The sequence below is a fragment of the Myiozetetes cayanensis genome, unplaced genomic scaffold (assembly GCF_022539395.1).
Source record: "Myiozetetes cayanensis isolate MyiCay16 unplaced genomic scaffold, myiCay2020 scf4, whole genome shotgun sequence".
Lineage (NCBI taxonomy): Eukaryota > Metazoa > Chordata > Aves > Passeriformes > Tyrannidae > Myiozetetes > Myiozetetes cayanensis.
The window spans coordinates 69,840,544-69,860,877 of NW_026087631.1; the positions used below are offsets into that span (position 1 = coordinate 69,840,544).

The following is a 20,334-nucleotide window of genomic DNA, read 5'->3' on the forward strand; positions in this document are numbered from 1 at the left end:
AACAAAAGCACTTGCAGCACGGTGAGGTGCAGCATGCCTGCCTGACTCCAGCCTGCTATGCCAGGGAATCAGAGGGATGGATGGCTGATGAACAGCAATTGAAAGATGGGTACAGAGGCCACAGCACCGTGGCTGAGGTTCAAATCCAGACCAATGAGATATCCACAAGAACTATTGCAATTGTCAGCAGTGGAGAAATGCAATTTGTGATTTGCAGCCTAGCTCCTTAAAACAAAACAAACAAACAACAACAAAAAAAAAAAGCAAATACCTCAGCTGTGTTAGCTACCTGGTCAGGGAATGGCTGCCATATAATGTTGATATAAACCCCACAGGTCAGGCAAGTTCCACTGGATGGGTTTGATCAAGGACCAGTGCATCTTTAGGAATGTGAGTCAACTGGAAACAGATGTTTTCATTCTGTGGTGCTGTAGAAGCAAAAGTGCCTCCCCTCTGTCCTTTTGCCATCTTTTCTAATCTTCAGATATATTTCTAATACATTTTTTCATCTCATTTTATCCGTGTGTGTTAAAGCATTCCTGCTGTACACTCCTCAAGTGGAGGGAAAAGAAAGAGAGAAAATGCCAGCAGATCAGTCCACAAATAACCAAACCACTTACAAACCTACCATCAACAAACTCTTCTCATAAAACTTCCTTTCTCAGTGGAAATCCCAACCTCACCCACTAAAGTCCTTCCCAAAAGCACTGCAATTGGCACAGTGTTCTGATTGTATTAAGAAATTTAGGTTATTCCAGAACAAGAAAGAACGGAAAAAAGCCCTGAGCCCTTTGGAAAAAGTGACCTTCTTGGAGCTCTGTTACTGTCAAGAAAGGGGAATTAAGAAAGGGGGACTCAGTTTAGACACTTTAGTGACACTCCACTGAAGCAGGCAAGTCTGTCGGAGAGTCCACACCTGAGACAAGGAAAATTCACCTGGTGTTATTTTCTTTTTTACATTATTTAGGAGAAAGAGATGCCCATTCCCTCTCCACTGCTGCAGTTCTCTGTCAGGTTCCTCTCATGCAGAACCATCCAGACAAGCACCACCAACCAACCCTGCATCTTTCCTGCTCTGGTCCTCCTCCTGGATTGTGTGTCAAACTCTGTCCCAGGATGGTTTCTGCTGACACACCAAGTCTACCTGTAATAATTACCCCCAGTTATTCTGCTTTAATGCCCTTTTTGCATCCAATTTCCCACCATCACTACTAGAGACCCACCAGTACTACCAATCTGCTCACATCTTCTCACCCTCTGGTATTCAGGATGACAAGTTGTTCCACCTTTCCTCATCCAAATTCCTCCTTAATGCTCACACTGTCATTACCAAAATAAAGTAATTAAGGATCAGTTGGATCAGTTATGTGTTCTTGTTATAAGTTATGGCACTGCAAGAGCTGTTCCTGGGCAGGAAAGAATAGAAAAAAAAAAAAAAAAGAAAAAGAAAAAAAATCCTTCTTATTTGTATTTTGAAGGGAAATCTAGGAAATAGGAGAGGGTGTGCTCAGACCATATTCATCTTCATCTCAGGTGAGGTCCGAAGTGTGGGGAGGGATATGAAACATACCTCAAGAAGGAGAAAAAGCCTAGGCAGAATATCAGGCTTCAGATGCAAATAATTGGAAAATGCTTGTCCTAGGGCCTGACAGGGATCATAAAGAGTTTGTCTCCACTCTGATGGCCACTAACTCTTACTGGGTTGAGTAAAACCATGTGTGGGACAATTTGTTAAAGAGCTCATTTGTTAGAAAGAAGTATTTTTATGAAGGAGAGTAAGATGTGCCTTGTTCCCACAACTATCTACACCCTTCTCCTCATGTTGCCACTTGTGTCAGACAGCTCTGTACACATTAAAGTTACCCTGAGCTCTGACTCGATCAGTGAGTCAATGGCTCCCTGGAAACTGGTGAGAAGAGACCTGTGGATGCTCAGGAAACCTTTGGAGAGTCTATATGAAGCTTCAAGGTTAAAAGAAAACCAGAAAGAAAGCAAGTCGTTTGTGATTTTGCAGCATAAGGGTCACATGTGAAATTTCCTGATCTCTACTCTCTTTTGGGGTCCCTTCTTTATCTCTTTTGTATAGGAAAATTAAAAATAAGTTTCCATTTAATTCCTTTTCTCATCAGAACTTGGTTGATGGACAAATAAATCAATTTACAAAATGGTGAAATGTTTCTTTCTCACTCATCCTAGGTTAAGTATGAAAATCTAACCTTCTTGTTCTCATCTATCCAGGTCCCTCCTTTTCTCATGCAATAAATGAACAAAAAAATCCTACCCGTTACCTCTCTCCCTTTCAAATTTCTCTTCAAGTTAGGAGAGGTAAAAATGACCTACTGCAAGAGCGGGTAATAAATTACAGCCAAAATGGCAAAAGAAAAATATTTCTCCTCTAAATATGTTGTTTTTCACTTTGTGTGTCTTGGCAGTTTAACCCTCTGAAAACACCCACCTGAATTCTCTGCACTCAACAAAGCAGCCCAAGGATAAACCCTCCAGTAAATCCTATGTGACTGAAGATATAGGAGCCTGACTGTGAGTAGAAACATTTTAAATATGATTGCTATACCTGTTAGTAACCAAAGAGCCCTTTTGGAGCAAATAATTTTCCTTGGAAACATCTGAATCCAATCATCCAAGCCTGGGAGCCCACGTTTAGGTAATACCACTGCTCTCCTCTTTGCATTGTCTGTCCCCTGCCTCAAAAGAAAAGAGTTTGTCCTGTCCATCCATCATTTAAATGGTAATGAGCTAAATGAATTCCACCTCACTTCTGAGCTTCAGAGTAAGCTTGGGTTTATTTATTCATTTAAAGGCATGGGAACTGGTTTGACATTGCTGAAACATGTCCCAGATTTATGGAAAATAAAACTGTACTAATCTGGTGCGTTTATTAGCTTTTCTGTCGGATGCCTCCTTGAGTATTCAGAGATGTGAGTTTGCCCTGCAGTTCTGTTCTGACTGGAACAGCATCTCCTGAAATGTAAATGTTATCTTAAGGTCATATGCTGATGAAAACCCCTGTTTTGCCAAAGTCTAATTTCTTGGTCATTTGACAAAGCAGCTGCTGTGCAGTTACAGGGCACAAAGAAAGCCATGAAAGATGGATAAGTTACATGTTTGATTTGGCATATATTATACTGCTTATAAAGATAAAAATTATGAGGGATGATTATTTTTCCTGATTTAGCTCAGTAAATAAAAGACCTCTCACGAATATATACACAGCAATGATACTTTTGAGTGAAATTGTTCAGCTTCACCTTATGCAGTCCTCTGAGCGCTTCTGTGACGCATTTTAAAGGGTCAACACAAATATCCTAACGTGTGATAAAATTTATTTGCGGCATCATAGATTGGGATGGAGAAAAAATTCCTGATTTGGAGGAGAATACAGAGATTAGACATTTGTAAATGTTATGTGACAACAAGCTCTGCAGCTGATGTACATTAAGGAAAATAAAAATTACAAGGTTTAGGTAACCAACAGCTGGTGTCAGCTGGTATGGTACCACATCAGTGCCTCCAAGGTCTGTGAAGATTATTTTTTACCATCTGGAGGCTATCTAGCATTGGTCAATGTCAGAAGTACAATACTGAGGGCTTCTGCTGCTGCTTTGACAAACCAGGACAAATGCTCACTTGTGCAAGTGGGGAACATGCGGTGTGGAGAAAGACAATAATGTGACATGTTTTAGGAGGTGGTGCTGTCAAATCTGGTCATTCCAGGCTTTTTTGAGTGTGTGAGAAAGTGCTGATGGGGGAATCACAGTGCAGGGATGTGAGTTTTGGGTTACACAGAGGTCCATGTCCAGGAAGAGCTGGAGTGTTCAAGCTGTAGCAGGGTTTGGTCTCCATGTTTGAGCTCTGAGGAGTCAGTTCTGGAAGCAGAGATGCACCTGAGAGCTCAGTGTCTGGTGATGGATGGGGAGGAAAGTGTTGCCTGCACAGTGTTTGACCTTCATCTTGCAAGGATAAATGTCAAATATCCTCAGAAAAATATCAGCAGTGTTTTCTCTCACCAAAAATTCCTCTAATTCAGGAATAATTGGTACTTTGCAACAAAGAATTAAGAAACCCCTGGAGTTTTCTTTTCCTCCCTTCCTCCTCTTCTGTTTTCTTTTCCTCCCTTTCTAGTTATGAAGTTCAGAGAGGTTCCAAGTGACAAACACAATTTAGCATTTCAGATAAGACTTTACTTATGCAGCACATCCAGCATTCATTTACACATTAACCCTGTCACTACCCAAGGAGGTAGGAGAGTTGCCCCAGTGAGAAATAAGCATAAGTAATAAAGAAGAACTCATTTTCAGATAAGAAATTCACTCAGAAAGAATAAGAATAATTCAATATTCAAAGAAAGATACATTCTTCTAAAAATTTGTCTAGCAAGTTGGCAGGGCATCTCCCTTTCCCAATTACTTACAACTTTGACAGGTTACATCTCAAAATTTAGTTTCCAGATCAAGATTTGGGATCAAAAAGCCTCTTGGATATATTTTAAAGACTAGGCCAAGCATCTTGTGTTTAATGATTGCATCATTCATTTGAGGGATGTGTGGTCCTCCCAGTCAGCTGCAGACAAAGAAGGACTTCCCTTCTTTGGGACAAACGAGGGTTTTTTGCAAGGGATTGGGTGGGACTTCATCTTTTCTCAAGGAAGTTTTCCCTGTTTGCTTGTGACTGCCACTAGTCTACTAAGAATACAGGAATAGCAACTGAGCTCGCTGTGTGCCTCAGTTTCCTAACACAATATCATTCACCTTCCCTATGGAGGACTCTTTTTTTATTTACAAATTAAAAATATTTATTAATAATCAAGAACAAATACAGGCTGGGTGGAGAATGGATTGAGAGCAGCCCTAGGGTGGGATATTGGTGGACAAGAAGCTCGTCATCACCTGGTAAAGTGCAGTGACAGCCCAGAAACCCCCTGTGCCCAGGGCTGATCCCACAATGTGGGCAGCAGAGAAGGGGGGGATTTTGCCCCTCTGCCCCATCAGGTGAGACCCCCCTACAGAGCTGCCCCCAACCCTGGGGAACAACAGCACAGGGACATGGAGCTGTTGTGACAAGCCCAGAAGTCCAGAGGTGGCCACAAAGCTGATCGGAGCGATGGAGCACCTCTCCCTTACAGCAAAGGGTTGATTAAAGGTCCCTTACAGCCCAAATCACTAGAGGATTCTGTGACAGCTTCAGCTGTCAGCCCACCCAGTTGACCTGCTGCAGTCTCTGTGGGATGGGATGGTACTGCCTGCAGTTTTTTTTCTCAGTACAGGCCTCTACCATGATAAGAACATACTGCACTTTGTGTGTCTCTTACAAAATTTAATTCACATGCTGAGGCTTCCTGCTCTTGCAATTTGCTTTTTTGAATTAGCCAAGATACCTCTCTGTGGCACATAATTCTTGTGAAACTCCTAAAAATAAGTAACTAACTAAATAAATAAGCAGGCTGGAATTCATTACTGAAATCAAGTAACAGCCCAGCAGAAAATTCAGCAATAAAACATCCATGTAGTAAACCAACAATATTTGCAGTAAACCATGAGCTGAGAGAAGGCTTGATATAATAGGTTCTTCCACTCATGAAATACCATAACTTGGCTGTCAAAAATATAGCAAGCCACAAACTGAGCTAAAAGAGAATTGCTGCAAGGCAACTGCACAGCACCTTGTCCTTGCTTGAGGTAATCCCTCTTTGGGCAGAGCGCATTCCTTCTCCAGAGCTCCAAGTACGGAAAGGAGAGATCACCAAAGGAGCCTGGTGATGAAGTAAGGCTTATGTACATCTTCTCTACCTACACAGGCTTTATGTCACCCTTATGGTCCCAAAATATCCACTTAACATCCAGCTACTTTTAAGGTGTAAAAAGTGAATGATATGGCGCTCCTCATCATAGAAAAACCTCATAGTTTTTGTATATAATTCCTCTGCCTCTCCAGCATTTACACTCTGGATCTTTTTCCATTGCTATATAGAGCTTTGCTCTTTACCATCCCCATTTTAAGGCCAAAGGATCATCTTGCCTAGATCACCTATGTCACAGGTTACTAAGTTTCACCCAACTGCTCCCAAGGTTGATTCCAGTAATTGATGTCAAGTGAAAATTCTCTTCCAGAGAGACATCCAGCTTTGATTTCCAGGAAGGATGAAACAGAGAACATGCTGCTTTCCTTAGCAGTTTGTTCTGGCTTGTGATCTTCCCCACTCCAAATCACACTGGTCCTCTTTTGTCTGATGAAAGAGCTCTTTTCCAAACATGTTCTTCTCTTCATACAAATATTTCCCCAGTAGTCAAATTACGTCTCCATCTACTCCTTGTCCAAGTAGGCAGTACAATTTTGAAAGGCCTCTTTTTCACACTCTCAGGAATTTTCTGCTGTTCTTGTCTGGAGCTTTTCTGACATTTCTTTGGGTTTTAATCTTTTGTTTTGTTTTGTTTTTTAATTTGCATTCTAAATAGAAAAAAAACTGGGATGCATGCAGCATAACCATTTCACTCACCCTCATTTTTTGCAGACGTAAGTACCTATAGATTTAGATACTTCTTGACTCTGCAGACTAGTAGCCATAGGAGCATTTATTCTGTAGTGGTGTGGACTGTGCTTTCAAGTAGATTTAGTGGACTAAAGCCAGTAAAGGAAAAACAGGTGGAGAGAAGTCAGAATTGGGATGTGTCAGAAACTTGGAATTAATCAGGGTCTTGCATAGGCGTGCAGAGTGAAAAACCCAATGAGGTTGGTAGACTTGCTTGCCTTATCTAGATCTAAATTAATGTTCAGCTCTTAGTGGAGACCTGCTGCTCTGAACTCATGGTCAGACAGAGGTTCCTGCCTGCTCCAAGATCTTTGCTAAAAATCTGATCTCTGGATCACAGGTAAAACTTAGTTCCAAACAGGCTGGGCTCCTTTAGTATTACCTACAACAGAGTTAATTTTTTGTGCACATTGCCATATGTATCTTTAAGCAGTACCGTTCGTACTCACTCATTCAGGAATTCATCATGTTGCATTTATATCACGTTCCTTGTTCCCTGACTGTATCACTTAGTCAACATTTTAATTAAAATACTATCACATGTATTGCTGTGAAGGCATAGTTTCCGTGGATTGAGCTCCCTAGTTCTCATTTCCCAGATTTTTGTCCAGGGCAAAACAGGCTTTACACAACACAGCACCACTGCTGGTAGTGGGGGGCATCATTCTACAGGGCTTTCTCTCCCCCCCGCCCCCCGTCCATCACCTTCCATTGCCTTTTCCTTTGAAAACTAAAACTGCAATGTTCTTTTCTACATCATCTTGCTGGCAGCTCTGTTAGGAGTAGTGGGTTCTTGTCCATGGGAAAGCATGTGATTATGCTGAGCCACAATGTAAATTGAAAGGTAGAGGCCATTTCCTATGTTCTGAAATAAATACAATCCATGACAATAAAAAATAAATGCACATAAATACAAGCTAGTTCATCAAAACTCGTCAGTTCTTTTTGCAGGTTTTGGATATATATTGCAGATAGGTTTGAGGTTTATGTTTGGTTTAATTTTTAGCACTGTTCTTAAATAAACTGATTGATTCTGTCTATGTGTTTTGCTTTAGCAGTGTGGTGTTAAACACATCCAAAATTTTTTAGTCAAGTAAAGATTTAACTTTGTCCAAAAAAAACCCCAACCCACAGAACTGCAGAAACAGCCAAGCATTGTAGCCATTCCCCAAATAGGGTGTTAGGATTTGGCTATAAACCTAATCTGTTTAATATGGTTTGGGTTTATGCAGTAGGTCATGGTGGTTAATGTTTAGTGAGCTGAAACAAGAATGGAAGAAAATTATAATGGAAAAGATTGGTTTGAAAAAAACAACTCTTCATAGATGACTATGAGGGGATGATTGGACTCGTGGTGTGTATCACATATTTTGGCTAAGCTGGGCTTTGAAAGCCTTTCAGCTGAGATAAGCATGATCATCCAAGCAGAGCTTTTTAGCTCAAAACACTCTTAATGCTGGACTATTGGCACGAGGTGGTGACAGCTGCAGAAGACAGAGGGGGAGAAAGCAGGGGGAGAAAGCTAACTTTGATATGGGGAGCAGCAGCCCAGGAGAGACAGCATGGCCTAAATCAGTCTGGTGTGATTTGGCGGGGAATGATGGTCCAACCCTGAGCATGAGCCCCCAGCACTGCCATCCCTCCCTCTCCTCTCCTGTCTGTGCCACCACAGGCTCTCCTCTGCTGCTTTCTAGCAGTTCATACAATCACATAATATCCTGAGCTGGGAGGGACCCTCAAGTTTTTTTAGCCTGTTCACCATCAGGGTCATGTCTCCACCATGCTGATACACCAGCTTTGGGATCCCAAAGCCCAACAACCGGGGGAATATGGTGATAAATGCAGATTCATTAAACCCAGGGCACTGACTAGGTGAGATATTGATGATGGTTCTGCAGCTAGTTTGGTTTCTCTCTCTACCAACCTCCAAAGAGCCAATATATAGACAGGTTCTAGAAATTATGCACCAAAGTTTTGCTTGCTCACAAACCTCTAAGAGCATTTGGCCTTTTCAGCCCTCCTCCAGGTAGTTTGTGGAAGCCCTCTGTCACTTCTTTCTCTAGAAATAACCATGTTTTAGAGATAACCCCATGAGCTTGATCAGGTGGGAGAATCCAAACCATCCTCCCTGTATAAAATGCAGAGGAGAAGATGTGGCCCACGTGGTGATAAACATGCCTACACACCAATCAACATCAACTCCTCTGTTTCTGTGTACCTTTGAATGACCTGATGTTCCTGTGGGGTAGCCAGGGAGCAGTCTGCTCTCAAATACTGCCTTTTGCTTTGTCCCTGGCTTCATGGGGCCCTTCAGAAGGTCCTCCAGCCTCATCATGTGGCTCAGGGGTGTGGTCTGAGGTGAGATGAACGATAGACAGCTCTCAGTTTAAGTGGTGAGTTGGGTCAGGTTGAAAGAAAGAGTCTTGTGAACTCAATGCATAAAACTTGGGGAGAACAATCCCATTTTAAGTTACTTTCAGGTCCAACTGGTTATAATGTTCTTATATTCTAATACCACCTCCAAGCCATGCAAGGGCTTTTCCTCAGTCTGTTTTCTGCTGGAGGGAGGATCTCAGGGGAAACACCTGAGAAAGTGAAAGAATCACTTCCTTTGACTCCATCCTCTGCCCTGGCACTTACCTGCTAAAATCCTTCCAAGCACAGCAGAACTGGTTTAAAAAGGTTTCTGAAAGAAATAAAATAAAGTAATAAAATCATTCTTTTTAACATCAGTGCCTGCTCATCACAGCCTGTTCAAAGGTGTTTTTCGTCTGACACCTGGAACACCTAACTGGGGAGTGAGTGATTTTGAATAATATTCTTAGTTAATGATCTAACAAATACTTGATGTGCTAGACCTGAGATAACACCTCAGGACCTGACTTTTTAGAGGCACAGATTCACATTTAGTCCCACAAGGGCTCTTATTTTTTTTAAGAAGCCTTATCATGCATTTGACATGGCACAAATATGAACAGGTTTCCCATCTCTGTTTTGTTGCAAAGCCACCTTTATTTCACAGATCAGTTGTAGAGCTGTTATTAAAAAGCAAAACTCTGAACAACGGTGAAGACACAGCTCCCACATCTTTCAGAAACCCCTTTCTACCTTCCCTTCCTTATCCACTCTGACAACATTTAACTGTGTCAAAAGCCCAAGTTTTAGCGACACAATTTCCTTTCCCCTTGAATCTTGCAGTGCAAGAAGAGATTTGCTTTTATAAAGACATGTGGTTTAGTCCTCAAGTCATCAAGGAAGATCATTGGCATCTCAAGTGCAGCATCCCACCTCCAAGCCAGCAGCAATGTGCTGGAGAGGCTGTTAGCCCATCATATGTTCCTTGATGTTCTGGACTCATGGTCTCGGGGGAACCCATTAGCATTTACACTTTCAGGCAGTTCTCTCCTCCCCTGTTAACAATTACCCAGGGAGGGGATAATTAAAATAGGTTCTGAGGCTATGAAGAACCTCTGTCCGCCTTCGCTAGTTACAGAGCCAAATGAGAACTTTAATATAGATTTGGAGACAACTCCTAAAGGGTTTTGCACCTTTGTCATGTTCTTGTTGTCATTAAGCACGATCTAATCCTCCATTTCATTTCATTAACCTGAACAGAGACAAATTTTGAAATGTGACTGCAACACAGCACCGGTAAAATTTCCCTAGATACCTGATAGAGTTCTTTCATTATAAAGCAGACAATGTCATGGGGATAGACAAGAATGCAGGAATTAGTAACTGGTTAGCACAGATTTCCTACAGCATTCCATCCAAATTACTGAATCTCTCTATCTTGATATTATCACATAAAATGGAAAATTTTCTTTCATCCAGTCATCAGTTAAACAGATTTTGAGCAGGGATGTCTTCTCTGCCACGTGTGTTTGTCTTGTGCTGCAAACAACCAACAACAGCACCAGAAAAACCAGGTCTGTGACTGAGCCCTTTTGGCTGGGCAAGGCAGGAAAGGGCACAGGTTAACATGCTGTGTGAGATGTATTTTAGCAAGACTTAGTGATGGCTTTGAGAGCCATCACAGAGCTGCTCATCACTGCCTGGTGTGAGTGTGCCCGCAGCGATCACTGCTGATGGCCTCTTGACACTCCAGCAAAATAATATAGTAGTCAGTGTTCGTGGTACAGGAGCCTCGCTGCAAAAATAGTATGGGAAGTCTCATGGCATATTAGGAAGAGCTGATTTAAATTCAGGCTCAAACACCTTCACAGTGTGTCCTTTTTTAAAACTGAACTGAGGTGGCTTGCACTGGGTTTGTACTACCCATTGCACTCCCAGCAGTCTGCAATGGGAGCAGGGGGACACATGCAATGCTCTATGCACATCCTGGCCCCTGGACTGGAAATCTTTGGCCTGTCTCCCTTAGAAGATTACAAAGATTGGAAATCTTTGGCCTGCCTCCCTTAAAAGCTGTCATTCAATCCAACTTAAGGGGGGGTAAAAAAGAGCAGATGAAGCAATCGAATATAAATATGCCTCCCATTTCTCAAGATTTGATCTTTTTTAACTAAAGCCTATATTATTCATGTGCTATATATTTTATTGCTGTTAGTTTCAAAGCTGTTCGAAATCACAGATCAGTTCCTCGACCACGATGTCTTTATTATGCGTACATAAATCATGCATGGAAGGGCCCTGACAGTTGACGACGTAAACTCTCAGGAAGCAAAGCCCCTAAGCCATGTAAAAAATGTATGTCGCAGAAAAAGGAGTATGTCATCTTTATTTCCTTTTTATGGACATTTTTGTCTTGTCATTATCAAGGAAGGTTTTGTGTTTTTTGTGGTGTTTTTTATTTTTTTTTTTTGGCCCCTGTATTTCTATTTAAATGTAGTTAGCGCAGAGGTAATTTGCAATGGTATTTCAATGACACAAATGGAGTACACTTCCCCACATCTGCCTGCATCTTCAAGGATGAGCGTGTTGTAATTATTCAGTTCCAGTTTCATTAACAGCTCTGCTGTGCCCAATATGGTTCATAAGTATTCTGGTGAAATGCAGGACAAAGTTCATTGAATTGTCAGGAGCATTTGGGTGATATAGGACTCATGCAAATTATATTAGAGTTGGGTTGTTTTGAAGCCGTAGGTTCGTTACAAGATTTGATCAGATTATTGTGGGGGGTTTTTTGAGCAGAATAAAAAGTAGAAGCCTTATTGTGCTGCAGCTGATAACAAAAAAAAAAAAAAGGAAAAAAAAGAAAAAGGCTAAGAAGTGGAAATATTTAGCTAAGAATATAAAATTATATTATATATATATATATATATACAAAATATATAAAAAAACCTACTTGAATTTCCAGTTCAAATCTTCGGTTCCTCAAAGGTGGGTTTTTCTCTTCACTTGCTTGACTCTTTTTTATAGGGGGAGCAGTTCAGTAAATGTACATCTTTAACAAAAAACATTTTTTTGGTGAAAAGTTTGGTGATAGTCATAAGTAGTAAATGGTAGCAGATAAAACCTGAAAGGAATCTTCTGTTCAGAAAGCAGAGAATAACCTTCCAAATAGGAAACTGGAGAAACTACCTACTGAAACAGTGGGTTTCTGTATGTTGGGCTAAGGACCAAATTTTAAATAAATAAATAAATAAAAAGTGACGGGGCAAAAATTAATTTATTTTTTCCTGCTATGAACATTCATACACTGAGCTTTCAAAAGCAGGGCACTGTTTACAGACTGGTGATCCCACATTTCAACACCTGAAGAGCAGTGAGCACTTAACAGCTACCCCCCCTATTCCTATGTTTACTGGAGTTTAGGGTGTTGTCCTGTGTGTTGCCACTGCCTGGTGAGAAGGTACCTCCTAACTGATGTGTGTGGAAAAAATTGCACTTTTTTTCCCAAGCAGCTCATCAGCTTTGAGCTGAGTACATCCCCCTCTGCTCACAACCATCTTCCACATCCAACTTACTGCTGTGTGATGCCTCCCTTTACTGAGCAACTAAGACTACTTTACTCTAGCTGCAGGATAAGACAGGCACCTATATAGTCATCAAGGGGGAAATAAAAGCTCATTCTTCAGGCTGTGCATTAGGAAAACTCTCTTCACCCAGGGGGTGGTAAGGTACTACAGCAAGCTCCCCAACAAAGTGGTCACAGCCCCAAGTCTGCCAGAGTTCCAGGAATGTTTGGACAACACTCCCAGGTAGATGGTAGGATTGCTGGCATAGTTCTGTGCAGGGCCAGGAGTTGGATTCGCTGATCCCTGTGGCTCCCTTCCTACTCAGGGTGTTCTATGATTCCTCCTTTGTTCCCTCTCAACTGTTTGTGGCATTGCTGATATCTCGCTCATGGCTCCTCTTCATTACTCCAGTGCTCAGTGGTCACGATGGGTGATTCACCAGAGCAAACATGAGCCCAGATGAATAGCTCTTGTTAGGCCAGAATTCAAAGAATCACAGAGTCATTAACAGCCATAGACCTCTAAGATCATATAGTCCAAATGTTAACCCAGCACCACTGTGTTCACCACTAACTCATCTCATTCCTCTCCTTCTGATGGAGTCAATGTGTTCACCACTCATTGATCTTGTTCCTCTGCTTCTGATGGACTCCCTGTTTCTCTGCAAAATCTTAGCACTAGAGACTTTTGCTCAAAGAAGTCCCACTCACTGTGTCTCGGCTCCTTGGGGAATCCTTTTTGGGATGAAACTAAAGAGAACCAGGAGCAGTGAGCGAACACCATACTGTCTGTCTCCTGAGAGAAACAGGCAGAGAAAAGAGCAGCAGACATACAATTCTGTCTGTGGGGGGAAATTCATAACCAGCTGAAATGTTTGTTACTGCTTTTATCCTCTTACCCATGCAAATTTGAGGGGTTCAGAATTAAACAGAAGTGCGTTTGAAGGAAATCTGAAAGCAGGATCTGTTTCATACACTAGTTCTGCTCTCTTCCTTTGGAAAGGCACCTGTGGATAGATTTTCATTAATAATTTCACCCTGTCTCTTCTCTGATGTAAATTTACAAGCAAGAAGAAGGAAAAATGCCAAATCAAATGTTGCAGGCAGACTGGTGAGATAATTAGCATATGATGCATAAGAAAGAATCCCAAGAAGCAAAGCTAGAAGTACATGTACCTATTTGTGACAGCCTTTGGGGGAAGATTCAATTCACTGAGGATCAGCTGTGTTTGCGTTTTGCTCTTTCCTTCTCTCACGAACTGAATCTCTCCTAGGAACCTCCTTTTTCCTTAAGCTTTTGAACTGATGAAGTACCTGCAAGAAAGAGGGGGGGGAAAAAAGGCAACTTTAAAATAGATAAGCTGCTTATCTCTTTAGCTGACTTGAATTTGCTGCTGTGTGGAGGAGGATGCTATCAAAACCAGAAGTTTAGAAGTTAATAATGCTGAAAAAGTTTCTAGATGTGCATCACCAGTACATAACTTGTGCTGCATGTTATTCTCTATATTGCTCCTAAATCACTGCTGGAGATAAGATTAATCCAGGTACATTGAATTTTCTTTTTCAAAAGTTATTTGTGGTTTTCAGCTGAGAAAACAGGACTTCTGTGATCATACTTTGTGCCTGTCCAGCTACCTGACATTCTCTTTCAATAACCTGTAAACCCACAGATCAACTTTGTCAGAAGGGTAGAGGTCTCAAAGATATTAAATTTCAGTGTTTTTCATGAACGCAGAAGCTTTCCTCTTCAGTTCTAGCCACACTCTGGATTTTATCCATGAAATTACTGGTCACTAATCAGCACATGAGTTTCTAAGAGCCACAAGTGCTGCTTCTTGCTAATTGGGACTCAGAGGAAGGATTAGAGAGTGCTCAGAAAGACAGGAATTGGGGATTGCATTCCCTTGGCAGCACCTGGGGGAACAGAAGGAACTCAGGTAGCTGAGGTCATTCCGATGAGGGGGGAAGGAAAACATGACACAAATCCAGAAGAAACTACACTTTTTAAATACCTCAGTTCATTCAGAAACCCCTTTTTTTCAGAGGCATTTGATTCAAGACCAGTGAATATTAAAGCAAAAATTCCCAATGGCTTCTGGGATCTGCTCAGGGCTGGGGAAAGATTTATGAAAACAGCAGCCATTCATTAAAAAAGAATTTTGAGAGATGCTTAGTGCTGACATTGTGACTTGGTTTCTTGTACAAATAAATAGTTATTTGAACAAGAAAGCCATCTTTGGACTTCAACAGGAAACAAAATGCTATATTTAGAGGAAAAAAGATAGATATCGGCTTACTGTCACAGACAAATTTAAATAGCAAATATTGCATTTTAATCATCCTTACTTTAAACAGGGTCTTTGATTTGGTGACTTTCTGTGTTTTCCTATGGTTTTAAAAAATCAAATCTGTTTTAGGAGACAAAATACCACTTACTGTGACTTGAATAGTGATGAGATCCAACACTAACCTGTTGCTTTCCAAGACTGACTATACTGTTTGTATGAATAGTAACACAATATCTGCCTAAATCTTCCACTCCTGCTTGGCCATTCTTAGTGGTTTTCTCTTAAAACCCCAGTTTTTTCTACCCTTGACAGCAGACCCAGCTCCTCTCGTACACTGCTGGAAGTGAATTGAACCAAACTCACTCTGTCTGACTATGAATCTTGAATTCTTTCCTACACCACTTTACAGCCTAGTGGTTACAGCAGTTTCCTGAGAGGCCAGAAACAGGGATTTGACACCCTCATGGAGGGAAAAGAGTGGGTATGGATATCCCCTTTGTGCAGGAGTTCTGCTCTCTGAATGAAGGGTCTCCCTTCTGGTGTGGTAAAAAATGGCAAAAGTCAAAAACCCTGGCTTTGGAGGTAATTTGAGAAAACCTATTGGCTCATGCATCTCATGGGAGAAAACCAAAGTCACTGCTGATTTCTGGAAATTTATTGGGAGTGAGGGAGGGGAAAAAAAAAAAAAGGCACAGGCATCTGGAAAAATTAACCATAAAAACCTGAGGTGCCCTTGAAATGTAACTCCTGTGGGGCTACCTAACATCTGAATCAGCATCAGGGTGCTGGATTCAGGCCTTTGAAAGTCACACTTGAAGCACCTCTCCTTTTTCCAGGCTCTGGCCTCTCTGCTCTGTGACAGGAGAGGTAGCTACAGCCCTTCTGGTGTGCACCCACCACCAGCACCAGGGGAGCAGGCAGGAGATCCCGGGCTGTAAACGTTCTGGTTCCTGTGTGTGCAGCATGTGACCTTCCTCGTGGCAAAGCATCGTGGAAGGAGACAACCTGAGTTCCCAAAGAGCCTCACAGATCTCATTTGGCTCACAACTGCCTTTGTCTTTGATACTCAGAGAGGCCTGAAGCCTGAAGCTATGGGAACAGTTTGAGAGAACTGGGGTTGTTCAGCTTGGAGAAACTGAGGGAAGACCTTAGAGCCTCTTTCAGTGCCCAAAGGGGCTCCAAAAGGTCTGGAGAGGGACTTTGGACAAAGGCATGGAGAGACACAACAAGGGGGAATGGCTTTAAGCTGAAGGATGGTAGATTTATATTAGATATTAGGAAGAAATTCTTCACAGTGAGGGTGGTTAGGCCCTGGCACAGGTTGCTCAGAGAAGCTCTGGCTGCCCCTGGAAGTTCAAGGCCAAGCTGGATGGGGATTGGAGTAACCTGGTCTAGAGGAAAGTGTCCCTTCCCATGGCATGGGGTAGGAATAAGACTATTTTTAAGGTCTCTGCCAACCAAACCATTCTATGATTCTGCAATTCTCACGATTCTGGTCTCTGTTTTTTAGCAGGGAAGTGTTCATTGCTGTGCTATGATTTATGAGTTTTAGGGGCAGAAGAGACCAATAGTCTGACCTAATTCACAGTGCTGGCTACACATTTCACCCAGTGGCTCTTGCATCTGGCTCCACAAATCAGGGCTATGGATCTGCAGCATATTTATTGCATGGGAAAGGTATCAGGTTGACAGCACTGGCTATTGAAAACCTCTACTCAGCCACTCAGATACACCACTGTGGAGAAAGCTTTCTCTCCCACCACTACCCACTGTCCCAGTTATCTCAGCTAATGAGATTTGGTTGCTGTCTTAATACATCTTTAAAAAGAAAGATGCTTTTGTCACTGCTCATTAATCATCTGAGTCATAAATTTCTCATCTAGTATTTATTTTATTTTTACATTTTCGTGCCCTTTGTATCATGCCGGAGGCTACTGCATGCACAAAGTCAGGCTCTAAAATAGTATCAATATTGCTTCTTTCATGCCAACTGCATTTTACTTCAATTTTCTTATATTGAAATTTTGGAGATATTAGGCTACCTTAAAATAGGGTTCACCCTTCAAGACAGTTAATTTTCCAGTGTGCTCTCAGTCATGTTCTTTCCTCTTTCCTTGGTGAAAATGCCCCAGCTTTCTCCTAAAATATTTTCCAGTGTTGAAATTTTGTCCTTAAAAAAGTCCTTGTTCTTACTTCTCAGTGGAGGGACTCGACAAAGGGCAAGAGGAATGTTTGGAACATGTCAGTTCTGACTTAGTGGTGTGCTATTTCGGTGATACCCAAAGTTGGAACACCCCTGTGAGTTTGTGTCTGTGGCATATCGTTGTAAATAGCACCCCACAGAAGATGCAGCAGGTAACCCTTGGCATGACTGCACTGCAAATGAGCTGCAATTGCAACTCATGTAATGCACCCACTGCTTCAGATCAGCTCCCTTTGGGCAGCAGTAGCACTGCAGTGAGTGAGCTCAGGTCTTGCCCAAAATCCTGGTTGAACCCCTACGGGGCTGATTCATGCAGATCCAACCAAACTCCATTGGTAGCAGTGTTTTCAATATCAATCCCATTGTTCTCACACAAGGTACCATCCCACCCTTGGCCATAGTACAGGTATAACTTTTGAACCTGTGAGTGCTCCGTGCTACAGTTCCATCCTTCCTTTTTAACATTTATTAACACAACTACATGTTTCAAAACAAAACCTTTAGGTTTGAGGAAACAACCATTTCACTACTTTGAGCTTTACTGATCCTTCACAAAGCTCTCCTGCATGTAGCTGATATTTGCCTAGCCTGTGCCAGACAGATATTCTATAAACCCTGTGCTATGGCACTGTGTAGCCCAAAAATATCCTGCCCACTTCCATACATCCACTCTAAACAGTGACCAGTGGGTCAAGATGAGACATTTTGGTGAAATTTTGAGAAACATTGTAAGAAGAACACCAAAAACAATTGCTTCATCCTCTCACCCTCCTCCTCAGCCCAGATGCCAAACTGGGGGTCTATAAGTTGGCTTTCACTTGGAAAACACTTCCATTCAGGTACAATCAATAAAAGTGGGCTGTGAAAGAAAGGCATAAACTACAGTCTTACCCCAAACTGGATATTCCCCATGATCTGGCTTCACCCAGCCTGCAGCAATAATTCTGGCTCTGCAGACCCACACACACACAGAGAACAGCCTTGGGCTGTCCCTATTTACCACGGGACCACGCATGGGCTTTTTGGGGTGCTCTGCTCCAACCAGCAGTGAGCATGCTCCTGCAAGGAGGAGCAGAATCCTGTTGGTGGGAAGTACTTTTTACAGCAAGTTCATGGTTAGCCTGGCATTTGGATATCAGCCAGCAAGTTACATTCGCTGCTTATCTAATTCTTTATGTCTTTTTTTCCGTCGAGCATCCTTTACACTGGTGCTGTTGGTAGGCCTGGGGATGTTCTCGGGGTATTGAGAAGAAACAGGGAGGGAAAGGAGAAAACAGCAGAAAAAGCAGAAGAAGAGGAAAAGGATAAGGATAAGAAAGGTTAAGAGAAAGCAGAATTACTCTGTATCCATCAATGAAACAGAAGGATACACGCACTGGGGGGGAAAGAAAATAAAAAAGAAGAGTTGGCAAATACTTTGAGGAGAAAACTGGAGGAAAAGAAACATGGAAAAACAAAGAAAGACAAACACAGCTGGGTGCAGGGTTTTTATAGTTTAATACCAAAAATATGCAAACAAAGCAATGTAAAGGCTGTGGTGTTATTTGAGTATGTAATGGCAGCAGCTGCTGGAAAGAGTCAGGTCCTCACCTGCAGCAAGCACACACAACCCCACCAGAACAACACAGCTCACCCCCACCCCACCCCCAAGGAGCCAGTTCAGCTAAAAAACTGATGCGTGATATACAAAGGATTATAAATTTTAGGTATTTTTCAAATCCAAGGTGACATTTCTGCCTAGTTGAGCACCAGTCAAAACAGCTCCAAGAAAAAAAGAAATACATTATCTGAGAAAGCATTTTAGTAGAGGCAAGAGTTTGGTTGTAGAGCTTGGATGGACAGAACTCATGTGCAACCAGTAAACCCCTGTCTTTGTTCAAGCTGGGTACAGCAACGAGGTGGGTTTGAATTTGGTGAAATGAGAGAAAAATTGAAGGAGGGCAGGAAGAAATCCAGAGCTTTACGTTTTCAGAGAAATGTTGTTAATTTTTTTTTTTTTTTTGAGTTGGAAAAAGGCAATCTGGCTTGGATGCATACAGATCTGCTTGGATGCCTTCACTTCTTTGTAGCTGAATTTAGACCCTTGGGGGTAAAAGCTCTTTTCAGCACTAATAACATGCAAACACACATGTGCATTAGTGGATTTTACTTTTTTACAGAAGTTCCTTTTTCCTTATATCATCTGTCTCTTCTTGTATCCTTCAGAAATAGCTTAGCTGGGAAAATAGATGCAGCTTTTAATGTGAAATCAGATTTTTTTTACGAGATTTCCTTTACTTTTTAGCCAAATTTTTCCATCTGGACTCTGAAACTGCCATCTCCTGATATCGCCATTAAAAGCAAGCAAACTTTGCATAATTTTTAGATATTCTAGTGCAATCTCTCTGTCCTCTCTTCATCAGCTTTTGCCCTTTCAGTGCCAACCTGATGGTATTTTTTGAAATGAATGCCCAGGAGTGTAGCATAGAACTACCATTTCAGACTGTCGGCAAACTCAGCCTTGGTTGAACTGGTGACAACTCACTGAAGTTTTAAAAATACTATTTATTTTTGGCTGGACAAAGAGGGTTACAGGACTGAGACACCACCAATTTAATAAGGATTTGGGAAATCATGTGAGGCTTTTGCTGTCACATAATCAAGACACTATGAGCTGCATCAGGCAGTGTTAAATGAGGAGTGAAAAGCCGACTGTCCTTAAACTCCCTTCCACAAAAAGATGGAACAGGAAATTGTCCTTATTTCTTACAACAACCCAACTTTGAACCCTGCAAAGATAAACAGCATATAGCAAGTTAACAGCACAATTCCAAATTTAAATTTGCACCCAGCACAGACACAATTTAGGTTTATGTTAGTTGCTGGTGACTAACACTACCCCTGCCTCTTGAGCCTGATTTAATGGATAGTGAGCAGAGCTCTGACAAAATATAAGACAGTTTGCCATGCTAAGTCATTACATCTTTGTTAAAGGCAAAGGCTCTCCAGCTTCAGTGGGTCCTTCTTGGCACAAGGAGACATACGAGCACTGCCAAAACATAGAACACCTCTGCCCTTTCTTAAAGTAAAAGCCAACATATTTGGAGGACTGCCACTCATTTAACTAGACTCCCCAACTGCATCTTTAATTGCAATTTATGGAATGCATTTATTGCTGCGAGATAGGCACAATAAGCTTTCACAGTTGGTCTGTAGCACAGTATCTCTCCACAATCTGTAACTCCAAGTAAAAGGGTCTCCAGAGAAGAATATAACAGTCCATCCTGTTTTAGCAAACAAACAAAAGCTTAAAGGGCTCAATTCCCAACAGCGCATGAGAACTGAAAAGGAAACTACCATTTCTGGAGAATATTGAGGGTTTCAACCATTATTCCGGTGTATT

General features: G+C 41.7%; 1 protein-coding gene across 1 annotated transcript in view; it reads left to right on the top strand.

The window, feature by feature from the left end:
* The first annotated feature begins 2,623 nt into the window (after nucleotides 1-2,623).
* The window catches only part of LOC126647375 (urea transporter 2-like), a 119,782-nt gene continuing 102,071 nt past the window's right edge, over nucleotides 2,624-20,334 (top strand). Inside the window, exon 1 of the mRNA XM_050329554.1 lies at nucleotides 2,624-2,662. The gene's annotated coding sequence lies outside the window, so the exon portion shown is untranslated. The remainder of the gene's footprint in view (nucleotides 2,663-20,334) is intronic.